Source organism: Diabrotica undecimpunctata, chromosome 1 (assembly GCF_040954645.1).
Source record: "Diabrotica undecimpunctata isolate CICGRU chromosome 1, icDiaUnde3, whole genome shotgun sequence".
Taxonomy (NCBI): Eukaryota; Metazoa; Arthropoda; class Insecta; order Coleoptera; family Chrysomelidae; genus Diabrotica; species Diabrotica undecimpunctata.
In genome coordinates, this window is record NC_092803.1 from 154855793 (window position 1) to 154868330 (window position 12538).

Below are 12538 nucleotides of genomic sequence, written 5' to 3' on the forward strand. Positions count from 1 at the left end.
TGTTTAAGTTAACAAACAAGACGTACAGAATGAGTTGGAAAGTATTGTACAAGTAGAACAAAAATAATTCATAAAAATCAACACAAAACAATGTAAAAATGTAAATAAATCACAATAAAACACAATAAATCGTAAATGTAATATATATGTATAATTAATATATGGTATTAATCAAAATATATATGAAAGTATTTTACCTATTGAAATTATGAATTATAAAAATAGAAATAAATTTAAAAATTGCTGTGTAATATGATCCAATTTAATTATGTAAATTAAGTTTAAAAATAATGCCGAAGGACCGATTTAAAGTTAAATTGAAAAGAAAAAAAAAACAATTAAAATGAATTAATTGAAACACAATGAAATTAATTGAATCAAAGTCAAAAAAAATTATTATTTATCATCCGAGCTCGAAGTGACCAAATGTTTTGTAGAAAACTTAATGAGGTCGCTGGTTAAATGATATTCGATAAATAATAATAACGAAAAAATGAAATAATTTGTTTGTAAATCAATTAGCGAAAAATAGCAAATATAACTGTCAATAAATTAGGAAATTAACTGGTCTTACTCATTATTGATGTTTGTACAAAGAATATAGACTTACCTTTTGAAATATTGGAATCGTAGCCAAAGAAATCTCGTTGGTAGCGCGTCGGGGCGCCGGCCGGCGCGGCTCTATGGCACGAGAGCCACAAACTTCGTGTGTTTCGTTCGCTGTCTTGTTAGGAAGTGTTCAGATTGCAGGTCAGAAAGGAATCTTTTGGCCGTTGGGTCGAAGAGGGTACATCAATAAATCACCCTATTGTATTGTGATTTAGAATGCGATACTTTAAGTTAATTGAGACCGTAATACGAAACCGTACACTTGTGTGCATATTTGTGACACAAAAGGAGTCAAATTCTTCGTACTTAAACATAATAGATGAGACAACCAGATTTTACAATTTTACAGGAAGCAATATATTTACCAAAGTCGTTAGGATACATAGCATTATATTAGATCACATTACAGTACCGTAACAGAAATATTAATAGTAAAAATATGAAAAGAAATAGTATATACTTTCCCAAACAGTTACTAATAATAAAAAATACACATCATGGTGGAATAATCAAAACAAAATGGAAGTACAAATATATGTAACAAAAAGAAGAAGCTCTGGAAACCATAACTGGTACAAAAAAATAATGATAACTAGACTTTGGCAAATATGCAAATAAAAAAGTATGAAATATGCGCATAAATATGCAGTATTTTATGCAAAAATATGCAGTATTTTATGCAAAATATGCATATTTATCTAGAAAATATGCATGTAATAAAAAATATTTACAATATTTTTTTATTTACAAAAATACTTACATTATAAATACATAACATATAAAATTATTTTAACATATAAATATTATTTTGAATTGTGGTAACAATAGATTATCAAATTAATGATGTTCAAAATTTTCTATTAAAAACTTATGGCTTCTATCTGAATACATATATTTGTAAATAGAAAAACTTTTTTCGACATCAAGTGATGTAACTGGGGCATTTTTCAAATTTACTATAATAGATAGTTCTAAATTAGGTGGTTCGAAAAATATCCCAGCTAGTACTTGAACCACTTCAGAAAGAACCTGTTAACAACTATTTTTTCCATGGTTACTTTAAAATTTTTGAAAAATTTCCTTTCTAATAGTACCTTTAACGTTTTGACACAATGACTTAAATTCTTTTATTAAAACTGTACTCTCTAACAATGATAATTTGGAGGATTCTAATTGAGTTATAGTTTTCTGGACAAAACTATAATTTGATTTTATGAATGACAGTTGCTCTTTAAGGATATCATTTTGGAAGGTTTGCTTAGCTTCCAATAAAGATTGACAACTATCATCCGTTAAAAGGTTAATTTTTTTTTTTAATCAACAAAATGATAAGCATAGAAATTATGTGGTTCCAACCATGTTCCCCAACGTGTTAAAATGGGTTGCGGTGGCAGTGGAACAGCAGGAAGCTATCTCTGTAACATTGTATTCTCACAGGTGATTTCAGAAATACCTTTTTGACGCTCGCTATAAACTGTTTACTAGTGGAAATGTTTTTCTTACTTCCTCCGCAACTCTGTTTATTCCATGCGCGAAACAAGTGACATGTATTAAGTTTGGATAAAATATTTTTAAATTTTGTCCTGCTTTTACCATATATGGTGCGGCATCAGATAAAATAAGCAATAATTTATCATTAAGCACAGCAGCAGGAAGAAAAAAGTTTGCTAATGTTTCTTGAAGAAACCGTCATATTGTTAGAGCGTTGGTTTTTTCCACTTGCTTACAGGAAATTAAATACGATTTTGGAAAGGTTTCATCGCTAGTACACTAATCAATAAGTGCACAATGTATCTTCCACATATATGTAAAAGTAATTATTACCTATTTCGGCTTTTATGTTGTGGATAACTGAGAAGTATAACAAATTGACATTATTTCTCTTTAGAGTTCGTTCACTGGGAATGTTTTGTTTGCAATATTAAAAAAAAACTAAAGTTTTTATTAGATAATTTTGAAAGCGGTATATTAGAAGATACTAATGCACGACACAAGTATATTAGAAGATACTAATGCACGGCACAAGTCTTCGTTAAAAGTTTCTTGTTCGGTTTGTTTTTTGGAATTTGACTGAATGCACTTTTAAACTGAAAGTTGATATTTTTCACCAGATGTACTTTTAAATTTTTTAGCTAAATGTTTCGCGGTTCTGACATACTGATCTATTTGAATTTTTTTTTCAGATTAAATCTAAAAAAGAATAGAATATAAATATTATATAGCTGTACCCATTTTTAAAATCTAAGATTGTAGAAATAAACTAAAAATGAACCGTTTTTGCATAACAATTGAAATATTTAAGTTAAATCAAATAAAAATCGGTGTAGTAATCTTGAAAATATCAAGAAATGACTGTGCAGAAAGGAAGAACCCCCAAATATTTACAAGAGGCTCTTGGTCTTTTCTGTTTACATTTAAAGAAAAAAAACTGTTAGCATAAATTAAAGCAAACCATGCTATTGTTAGAAAAAAAAATGTTAACGACCTTTCAGTAGACTATTGAATGATTTGAATTTTAAATAGGGGATTAAAAAATGCTTGAAAAAAAAAATACATCGATTTATTGCGAATTAGCCTAGTGTCGGTACTTTTCCTAAACATAATCTCCAATTTGAAAATCTTTGTTTGTACTACCGTGTAATTTTTTTAAATAAAATAAAACATAATACGTATTACTATGTACTTACGGTTTTGACACAACATGAGCAATAAACTCTTTGTAAGGTTTTATCCAAGTTGAAACATTGCTTATTTTCGGCATTTTCAAAGCACAATAATTATTCACAATTAGATATACACAATGATTACGCCTCTAATTTTACAACAAAAGTGAAACCAAATGAAACTGACCCTCAAAAAAACAATTTTTACCTAGAGACATAAACTGGCAAACACAAACCCTTAATTAGAGGACAAAACGTGACAAAACTATAAGCCGCTGTCTTTTATTAGTTACTATACCAAGAATTTGAATACCACGTGATTATAAAACTAAATTAAATATTGACATGTTCATGCTATGTGTAAGTTTGAATATAAAAATATATAGTTAGAACCAAATTTTCAAATTATATGCACTTTATGCTCACTTTTATAAAAATACGCAAAATTTTTTATGCATTGTATGCAAAATATGCAATTTGCATATTTGCCTAAGTCTAATGATAACTATGAAAAGTATAAAAACAACAGAATCTAAAGAGACCATAAAAAACACAAAGATACAAAAGTGGAAAGAGTTTACATATAAAATGGAGAGCGACAGCAGAGAAAATGGTTAGTATATTATAGAACACCGAAAAATTTAAGAAAAGACAAAGAAGATACTACAAAATTTAATAAAGATGAAGCCAGCAAACTATTAGTTACAGAAAAGCATATAATGGAAAGATGGTACAAATATTTTAAAGGGGTGATAAATGCAGACAAATCTCTTGAAGTAAGAAAGCAAACCAATCTAGATACTGCTACAAATATTAAAAAAGGATCAAGAGATGAAATATCATAAAAAGAATTCATAGTCGATAAGCAGATTAACAGCGTAGTAGTCTCTAGAAATTTTTGAAAACTAGTAGTGGCTCGCGGTCAAAAATTGTCCGCGCTCATTAGTAGTACTGCCAATATATACAACTGTATATATTAACTCCAATTTTTAATGACCTGAAAAATTAGGACCAAGATGGCACAAAATTTAAAGTGAAATACACCCAAGATCTTTTAAAAGTATTTACTTATATGTTGTGAATGTGTTTTATTTCGTGTGACACGAAATATACTCAGAATATTGTTGACAAACATTTTCATAAAAATTTTCCTTAACTAATTTTTGTTTTACCAATAAAAGTTGCTGTAAAGGATTCGTGTTTTCCTTGAACATTCCTAAAATACATGTATTTTTTACTGATAATAGGGTATATGTTGTAAATTCCGAAACCAGTCGTCCTCTTTTTACCAGCATTCACAAATTAAATTGGATAGTGAATACTTTCTACTTTGATCCCTTTACTAGTTTCCTTTGATCTGATTTAGTTTTCAGCATTGTATAAGCAGGGTGTAGTATTTAAAGGTTTTCATATTAGTAAATAGTGCAATATTTCATGTTTCATGTAAAATATGGGGACACTATTGGGTTAACCTGAAAATAATATGGCTTTTTAACTTAGAGTGTAGGCGCAAAATTTCGGGTCAATGCTTTTTAAATTGAAAGTTTTAATGCTTTTAATGCTTTTTAATTTTTAATTTTAATGCTTTTTAAATTGAAAGTCCTTGAAAACTTCTATAGTGTGTATTTTAGTAAGATACAGGGGTGAAAAAAAAAAGAGAAAATTAAGTGTGATTTTTAATTTCAAATATATCATTCAAAAGATACTTTTTGTTTATTCTAAGCGACTTTCAGCCCTCGGCAATACTGTAATCTTTCATTCTCTATTTAAATTTTTGAAAAATACTTATTGGTTTTCTCAGGATTCGAAAAAAATTAATACATTTAAAAAGCATTGGCCCGAAATTTTGTGCCTACGCTCTTAAGATTGGAATAAAATTGCTTATTGGTCTACGATTTTTTAACAAAAGATTTAACAACTGCTTCTTTTAAGTAAACCTAAAAACTTCTTCAGTTCTATTTGTCGATTGATCAGTCTAGCTTTTGGTAAATTTTAAATAAGTTTACAGCTAAATTTAAGCAGGATGAAAGTATGGCGGGATTCCCTGTCCCACTAATTAATAAAATATATAAAAGATTTTAATGAGATCAACAATCTGTAGGATTACCTGTTTAAACTGTTCCACATTTCAACTGATTACTTGATTGTAACAGTTCATTTTCATAAGATATGTTCAGACTAGACTCGCAATGCAATGGGTGTGTTTGGCATTAAAATTATTACCTATTATAAATATATCTTTAGGGATATTTAAAAAATATAAAGTCGTCTTTGTAAAGAGTATGTCTTAGTGAACAATATACGGCAATAACGATAAGCCGAACATACTTTTTCTTAGAATTACAGAAGTAGCTTGAAACATTTTTGTTTGATAGTTTTTATCTAAAATAAGACCTCTTATTAAGTGACCACCTGTGTATAACGACCATTCTGAATTCTGTGTCGTTAGAAATGAAAATCCCCATTTTTTTATATCTTTTTATACCGACCATTCTGCTATCATAATTCATACGTTCGATTCCCGAATATACTAGTACCCGTCATGATAAAAATACCCTCAATAAAGGGCAATCAAATTCCACCACTCTTAAGAAATATAAATAGTTTACAAATTCTTTTATTAGGCGAATCTATAAAATTTATTTCTTAAGCTTCTAACATCTGGTTTTAACAGTTAGTTAAATTATTGCAGCTTGAATTATAGCTCTACACGAACCGCCCGAAGGTTGTAATCGTTACTTGTAACTGTTACTTGTAACCACTTGACTACGCCCTCATGAACCGAAGAGGACAACTAGCCGGCTAATTAACTGATATTAGATTGAATCTAACTGCACAAATGTCTTTGATAACCGCTGATTAATCCGACACGAATGGACCATAAAGAAAAACTGTAAGGGTTGATGCACTTTTATTACATATTTTATAAATTACAATAATTAAAAAAGCCGACTATACAAAATATCGACCGACTTTTTTTATATCTCTTTATACCGACCATTCTGCTATCATTATTCATACGTTCGATTCCCGAATATACTAGTACCCGTCAATGATAAAAATACCCTCAATAACGGCAATGAAATTCCACCACTCTTAAGAAATAAAAAATAGGTTACAAATTCTTTTATTAGGCAAATCTATAAAATTTATTTCTTAAGCTTCTAAGTTCTGGTTTTAACATGTAGTTCAATTGCTTTTGAGTTTAACTGAATTCAGTTCAATTGCTAACTTTAACGTGTTAAGTAGTGTTTTTAATCGCTTATTGATTTTTTTCCGCTTGACGCGTAATAGTCGACAGTTTTTTTACCCTGACATTAGTGATATTTTGGAACTATGGAATATGGCAAGAACAAGGAAACGACTCTTTAAAAAATAAAAGTGACATAATTACTAGGAAGTTGGCCAAAAAATGTAAAATAGACAAGACTCAAATTACCATCTTTTTCTTCCAATGGCGCTACAACCCTTTGTGAGTCTTGGCCTGCTTAACAATGTTCTTCCATTCTACCCTGTCGGATACTTTCCTTCGCCACTGCATGGTGTTCATATCGGGCAGTGACAGTAAGATCATACTGTTGGAAGTGCATCTTATGATCTTTTTAGTTCTCTGCAAATTAATGTTTTTTACTTAAGTTTTTTACATGTTTTTGAATGTAAGTTTACATTTAAGTTTGAATTAATTTGTAAACTGTATTTAGCTCCAATTAATTGTTTATACAACGTTATCTTATAATGTCCATTGTCGTAAGCTTCTTTACATATTTAATATCATTGACCGCTACATATCTTTTAGAGATGAACTGATGATGCGTTCTGATTAGAAAGCGAAACGTCTTCAATAAATAGATGAAGTAGCTACCTTGGCTATGACATGGTAAAAAAAGGTATGACAAAAACATCCTTAATATAACATGCTAAGAGTTTATTTTGTATACAAAAATATTTTATTATATTATTATCAAAAAGTTTGGCATATTTTTCTGAGGCTGCAACAAATGAATTTTTTGCATATTTTGCAGTTAACCCTGGATTTTCAAACTTCAATTCTGCGACAAAATATGCATCTACCTGTGGTAGTAACCGGTCTTGTTGGTACCTCTACTGGATTGGAGTAATATAACAACTTTTTTTTAGTTTTTGGTGAACAATACAATAAGAATGTCATTTGTTCACTATAGCAAAACATAGCAGAATATATTTGCCTGTCTCTGAGCTCCAAAAACAATTAAGTAATTTGTTTTTTAAATCTCATGCTTCCATAGTGGTACCAACAATGGTAATCTTCTTGTCTAAAAGGAATTTTGTTGTGTCTATAAATATGAACCAGTTGTCCATTGTCAAATTCCTGTTTGTTCCTTAGAGGTACGAATATCGCAGTATTACTAGACTACAGGAATATCACGTGGTGTTGAGCCCTTGCCTACATAAAGCGTCAAGTACAAAAGCTGTTTTAGCATCACAGCACATCACAAGTTTAATTTCTTATTTGTCGAGATTGGGAGGTATGTACATTTTGATTGTACCAACGGTCGTGAAAATTAACCAATCATTCATCAATTTCATTTATTGTAGTGTACTCTGAAGGCTCATATAGGGTTTTCATTTTATTTATGGATCTTTTAAACACTTTTTAATGCCGCAAGTTTGTCTGTCTCTCTTCTTTGAGCTATGGTGTCATTATCGTCGAATCGGAGACAGTTTACTAAAAATCGAAATGGAACTACTGGCATTGTCGCCCAAAATATTAATATGCTAGTTTCTTTATCAAAACGTTCTTTAGTTAATACTCCATTGATCTTCATTATTCTAGCATAATAAGATAACCCAAACAGAGCCTGCATCTCTACATTGTTGATGTCTTTGCTATAGAAAGCAGGTATATTAGCATTAATTGTTGTATTTTTAGTGTTACTACTGTCAAATTTTTCCCATATTTTAAACTTTAAATTGTTATTTCTTGGTTGGTATATTCGGTGATATATTCAAATTTTCTTTCTTCATCTTGTAGTGCCTATCCGTTTCGGATGTTGGCGACCATCATGGCAATCTGTATTTTGCAAACTGCGGCTCTGAAAATGTTGTTGGTATGAATCACGTACGCTGATTTTTTAGCCAGGAAATTCTTCGCCTTCCTGGTATTAAATTTTCTTTAGTAAAAGATAATTGCCATGCTTCTATTCTTAATTGTATTTACATTGACTTGTTTCTATTGCCAGGTAAATGTAGCACTTTTTGGCCTTATTTTGGTTTGCAAGCTACGTACGTTCTAACGGCATGTCATGTTTCGGATCATTCTACGACTTGTTAGAGACCAATTGTAGAGTATTTTCTGACGGCAGCAACAATTGATGTATAGACTGCATCCGTTTGTTTGTCGTCACATTTAGATATCTCTTCCTGCTCGTAGTCCACGTTAAAATCTGGTATAATAATATCTACCTCGTCAGTCTCATCATGAGAACCTTCGGAATCATAATCATAAATAGTCTAAAAAAAATTTGTGTTCTAAAAAAAATTTTATTGAAAAATAACATAGTGTACTTGATTATAATGAAAATAATTTTAATAGTTTAGCAGAAAATTTAACTTACACTACGGAACAAAAAATATATTAAAAAGTAATTTAGTAGTAGTAATTTATTAAAAGTAAAAGTAAAAAATTTCTTTGTAAAAGATATAATAATAAAAGCCCTATCGAACTACATCACAGTACGTTTTTTGGAATAACTATTCCATCATCAGTGCTATCTGGATGTACCTACAGTTTGAAGCCACTAAATATATGAGTAAAAACATTACATTTACATCTTTAATAATTAAAAGCTATGATGTTTAAGTTACAAAAGGAATACTTAACGATTCACAATGCACAGCGTCTTACCAATATCACACCTAAACTGCCATCACAAAGGATGAAACTACCTAGACGCACATGACCGCAGCTCTCTCTACTGCAGATGGGTGTTACTTTTAAACAGAGTTGTGGTAAAAGTGTACTTCAAGTAGCATTCCGGGGTTAAGGGAGCACACATCTGTTGCTTTAGTTTTCCACGTTCTCTCTTAAACGACCACTACTCACTAGCAGTCAGCTTTTGATTCCCCGAGGGTGGTCGCTGTTGGAAGGTTTTACTATATAACATAGATTCCTTTATGATAATAGCACTAATTTCATTGGCTATATTATTACGATATACTGTTTGGTATGCTTTGTACACTTTAAACTTGATGGAAGTTTCATTTTAAAACTTTGAATCGAAAATGGGACATTACTTTAATTGATATTTATAATAGTCTAAAATTCTTATTTATGCTTCATTAGTGTATGTGAGTTCTATTATAATATTCAAAGACCATTTATCATTAAAATTTTTTCACTGATGGTTTCTTCTACTCCATATATGGTAATGCATTCATATCATCTTCAATATTTGTTGAAGACTTGACTGTAGGTTTGTTGTTTTACTTTTTGTTTAATTCTGTTTTTGTAGTTTTTTCCTTCGAGCCTATTTAAGTTTATCTTTTTTAAACAAGTTTAAACATTTATATTCAGATCTTCCATCATTTTTTAATATATCATGGTTTTTATCCGAATTGGTGCGAAGTTTTGTCTAATGGTGCAATGCAAAAAATACAACCCATTGATTGTGACCCATTTTATTTCTTAATATCGCCATATGCCGCTTCAGCAGGATGTTACATGTTAGATTTTAAACAGACGTATTAGGTTGGTCTATTATCACCTGGTCTGTACAATTTTCACCTAATGTCTTTTTTTACTGGATTTTTTATCAAAAAAGGTTGTCCCGTCGAGTCTGAGTGTGATATTAAGAAGTAGATGAAGACTTGGTTTGGATGTGGTGTGATATTTTGTATTGTGGAAAGAAATTTTGTTTTATGAAGAATTTTTTTCCAACTGTACAATTTCTTTAAACCAATTTAAAAAAATATTCTATACCACAATGAAGGTAATTATTAGGAATTCCTTTTAGGTTTTAAAAAAATTGCAACTAAATTTACAATGTTTTTTATATCAGTTATCGAGTAATAACAAAGTATAATAACAAATGGAGAAAAAAGGAAACACATCTGATTTATATCTGTGATAATATTTAATTTAACAAGATACATATTTGCAACGTCATTCTTTTAATTCAAACAGCTTTTTATAAACATTTTTATTTTTGTAGACGATTCACATTTAAAAAATTAAAAACACCTCCCATGCATTTCTCGCTTTATACAAAATTTATTTTATAAAAATACGTACCTCATAGAAATATTTACAAAAATATTTTATTTCTATTCTTTACAGGAAAATTCCAACACAACGAAAAATTAAATTAGATGTGTCATATTATGCTTTCCTGTCTTACCGTCGTAAACAAAAATTTAGATAACCTGGAATCGTCCGCCTTTGTTAAAGAAAATTAATTTACGAGACGGAGTAAACATTTTCTTAATAAGAGCTTATTTTAGAGATGAGAAAGATATTTTATTTTTCTAAACAATTTTGAAATAGTTCTTTTAACACATTTTCCCTAAACATTGAAGCTTTTAGATTATTGACAATGCAGTAGCTGCTGTGTGGTACTCATTAGGGTGTGTCGTTAGTAACTGTATATACTGCTACCTCGTAGGGGGGCCCTATAGGGAAAAACAAATAACCATTAAAAAGTGTCTGTTCAGATTGCTGAATAATGTACAGGACGAGTTGTGAATTTTGACTAAAATTTGCATTCTTCCTAAATGTTGAACGTTAAATTCGATGTTTCTCATGTTTGGGTTAAAATTACACTTCTTCTTCTTCACGTGCCATCTCCGCGACGGAGGTTGGCAATCATCATGGCTATTCTGATCTTAGATGCTGCTGCTCTGAATAGTTCAATTGATGTGCATCCGTACCATTCCCTCAAGTTACGCAACCATGAGATTCGTCTTCTTCCTACACTTTTCTTGACCTAGATTTTCCCCTGTATAATCAATTAAAGTAGGTTGTATCTCTCATTACGCATAACATCCCCAGGTATTGCAGCTTTCGTGACTTGATGGTTTCCAATACTTCCATTCTTAAAAAAATTACACTGCTGCCACCTAATTAACTGATTTATTTAATATAAAAAAATCACTGATAAATTCGACCGTTACTTGATGGAAATTCATTTTCTATAACAATAAAATACTAAAAACTTTGTTTTCAAAACTTCTTCAAAATTTCTTATAATATTTTATCACTACCGCTGTTTCGGCAGAGTGCCTTTCTCAAGAGATCTATTTTTGGATGTGTTTACAATTTATAGTCTTTAACGAAATAGGTTGAGGAGGAGAGAACTGTTTGTCTCAAGTTAATTATTCAGAATTATGTCTGTGATGTTTAATTTGTTAATTTCTATAGATTCTAATAAAGATAGCTTCAGGTCTTTATTTTGGATGTGAAGAATTTGAAATTTGTCATTAAAAGAATGATTATACTCTAGAAGGTAAAGTGCGTATGTAGAATCTGTTTTTGTATTATTGAAAGCTCTTTTATGTTCTGTTATACATTTTTTAAACGTTCTACCAGTTTGACCGATGTAAGTTTTTAGGCAGTCGCCACATTTAACTTTGTATACACCACTGTGTAAGTGCTTTTTATTTTGGCTCTTGTTGTGTTTAATATATTTGCCCTATTTGCTATATAAGTTGTTGTCTATTCTAAAAGCTCGTGATATTCCTTTCTTTTTTATGTGTTTGGCTATTTTTGCTGTTATTTTGCCTGTATATGTAGTCGAGCAGAAGGTACTGGTTTTTTTTCTGGTGGTGGAAATACTAATTTCAGGGCTTTCTTGTGTAGTCTTTGATTTAAAATTTTAATAATTGTTTGTTCGTTGTACCTATTGTTTACACTGCTATTTACTTACTTAATTTGTGGCGTTACAATTTTTCGTGGGTTTTAGCCGACTCGATAACGTGTCTCCACTATTTTCTGTCTTGAGCAACCTCCATCCAATTTTCCACGCCCATAGTGCTTAGGTCTCCTGCTATATTATCTCGCCACCGGAGACGAGGGCGTCAGCGTGGTCTCCTTCCAGTTGGGACTTCCTCCCACACCAATCTTACTGTTCGTTCATCAGAATGTCTTCTGAGGTGTCCTGCCCATTGGAGTCGTCTGGACTTTATTTCTTTTATGATGTTGGCGTCTGGGTAAAGTTCTTCGAGCTCTTTGTTAGTTCTTATCCTATATTGTGCTGATGCTTCATCCAGCACAGGGCCAAAGATCGTCCTTA

General features: G+C 30.7%; 1 protein-coding gene across 2 annotated transcripts in view; it reads left to right on the forward strand.

The window, feature by feature from the left end:
• The window catches only part of LOC140432405 (calcitonin receptor-like), a 465986-nt gene that overhangs the window by 96197 nt on the left and 357251 nt on the right, over positions 1 to 12538 (forward strand). The gene's annotated exons all lie outside the window — the stretch shown is intronic.